Source organism: Loa loa, assembly GCF_000183805.2.
Source record: "Loa loa unplaced genomic scaffold supercont3.93, whole genome shotgun sequence".
NCBI lineage: Eukaryota > Metazoa > Nematoda > Chromadorea > Rhabditida > Onchocercidae > Loa > Loa loa.
In genome coordinates this window covers 150,492-152,958 of record NW_018108273.1, presented here as the reverse complement: position 1 = coordinate 152,958, position 2,467 = coordinate 150,492, and positions in this window count along the sequence as shown.

The window sequence follows — 2,467 nt, the reverse complement described above, 5'->3', positions numbered from 1 at the left end:
ATGATAATTTGGTTGTTTTATATTTATTAAATTTCAATCTATAATAACCGTTCAGATTTTTATTGCTAGCAAATTTTTGCATAATTAAATGTCTCATTTTACATTAGTAAATTTATATCTTAGCATTATTTTTTAACAGATGGATTATTGTTTTTCCTGATTAAAAAAAATCGATGTTTTAATTTGATCATTCCATCTCATCCTTTCTAACAAATTTACTGACAGAAGCATCAGAGGAGTGCATTTAGGATGATATGGTATTGCAGAAATGAGCTTCTTATTAATCATTAAATTGGTATTTAAATAGATTTATAGCTTTTGAATTTCTCTAGATTTTTGATAATTAGCACATTATTCAACAATTTCTGCAGAGTTTTCCAAAAATTCGTTTTTCTGAATTATCAAATTTCATTCAAATACTTAAATTTTTGGATTCTGAAATTTTCCTCTATTTTTGGATTACTAATTCAGTACAAAAAAATACATTTTAAATGTTTTTTTTTAACCCTAACTGCTTAAAATGCAAAAAAAAAGACATTCTATAAAAATAATATGAAAAATAAGAAAAATAAAAAGACATTGCAACAAATGGAATTCAAAATTAAAATGCATAGCCGATTATTCTGGAATTAAACAATTAAAAAACATAAACAAAGAATGAGTGGTTCTATCATAATACAACCAAAAATCAAAACTAATATTATGAAAATTAACCAAAATCAAAATTAATATTAAAAAAGTGAATTTTTTGGATTTCCTGAAATCATGAATTTAATCAGATTTTTTCAATTCTGAATTATTTCTTGAATGTTATTTGATTTCCTCCAAATTTCTGACTTTGTGAATTTCTTTTTCCGCCATTTCCTCCTCTTTCTCCTCTGTTTTGTTCTCCCCTCTTTTATCGCCAACTAGTGCTGGCACTAATTCTAGAAGAGCTGCTCAAGAAGATGACACAAGAGCCATCTTTATTTTCCAGATTCCGCTCTTGGCCTTCCAATCGCAGTAGTTCTGAAAACTTTCGAGAATATTGCAAAAATAAATTTCTTGGATTTTTTGAATTTATTAATTCTGAATTTTGGATTCTTTCTTTGGATTAATGTTATTTACTTTTCGAGATGGGATAGAATATGCTCGGTACAATGACTTTGCTATTAGGCCTGTATATTCTTTCTTCGTCATAAGCTTCATGCTAATTTCACCTTTAAATTCTTTAATTGAAAAGTAAATATTAATTATTGCAAGTAAATGACGAGTTCAATAAATTATTTTTAGATTGAATGCTCCGAAGCATTGACAGTTATCTGGTAGTTTCTGTTGCTAATTTAAGAAACATTGCAAAAAAATATTTTTCTTTTTGCTAAATCTTTTTCATTTATTTACATATAACCAAATTTTTTCCTTTTTTTTTCTAATTTTCAGTAGTAAAATGAATGATAGAAAGTTATACAAAACAAATCATAATTTTATGCTATTTGCTAAAAATAAAAGTAACGAATGTTTCGATACATTTATTTATGAAATTACACATCGAAATATTTCCATAAAATAATTCTTGTTTTAATAAAATTATCAAAAATATCATCGCCAATTTTCATATATCTTTATCTTTTAACAGAAATAATTACAGATAAATAGGTAAAACAAATGTGAAAATGGTCATTGATTCATGGATCTTGCATCTACAAATAGTATTCGGAAAAATCTCGGTCATCTGAAGTTATCTAATTGTGTCATTCAATGACATTCATATCACCGATTTAAAAAAATCAATAATATCTCTGCTGCAAAAGAAAATTATATGTTTTAAATAGGCTTTATCTTAAATAATACGGTAAATAATATAGCTTCTCAAGCTTTTTCCTCAATTTTTTTTTTTTCTGGACTTATAGCTTCATAACATTGGCTCTTTTATTTTTATACTTTGCCAAATTTCATAAATCGTTAAGCCTTTTTATATTACAGAATTAAGATGAAAAATTGTTCCACAAAATGATTAAGATATTTCTAGAAATCCTTGGAACGATTGCTTCTGAAATGAAATGAAGCATGTTTAAGACAATCGATAAATTATCTTCAACATTTGATGAATTTAAATTGCAAAACAAAAATTTATAATTTCACAAATTGTATTGACATTTGTGCATCATTATTGTTTAAAAAATTAAATATTAATAATTTTCCAAATTAAAAAAAAACAATAAATTGAAAGAAGCAATAGTATGATAACCTAATTGATAAATCAAATTGATATCATTTATGATATATTTATAAGAATGATTGGATGTTTTCCAGATATGCAAATGTCCAGCATTCTTTATAATTTTTCCAATGATTCTTTAGCATTTATTTGATATCGATTGATAGAGGCATTAATATTCTGAAAAATAAATACTTTGAAAAAAACCATCGATAACATATATAGGAATATCCTTTAATTTATAAAGATTGCTTATGAAATTATTTCATT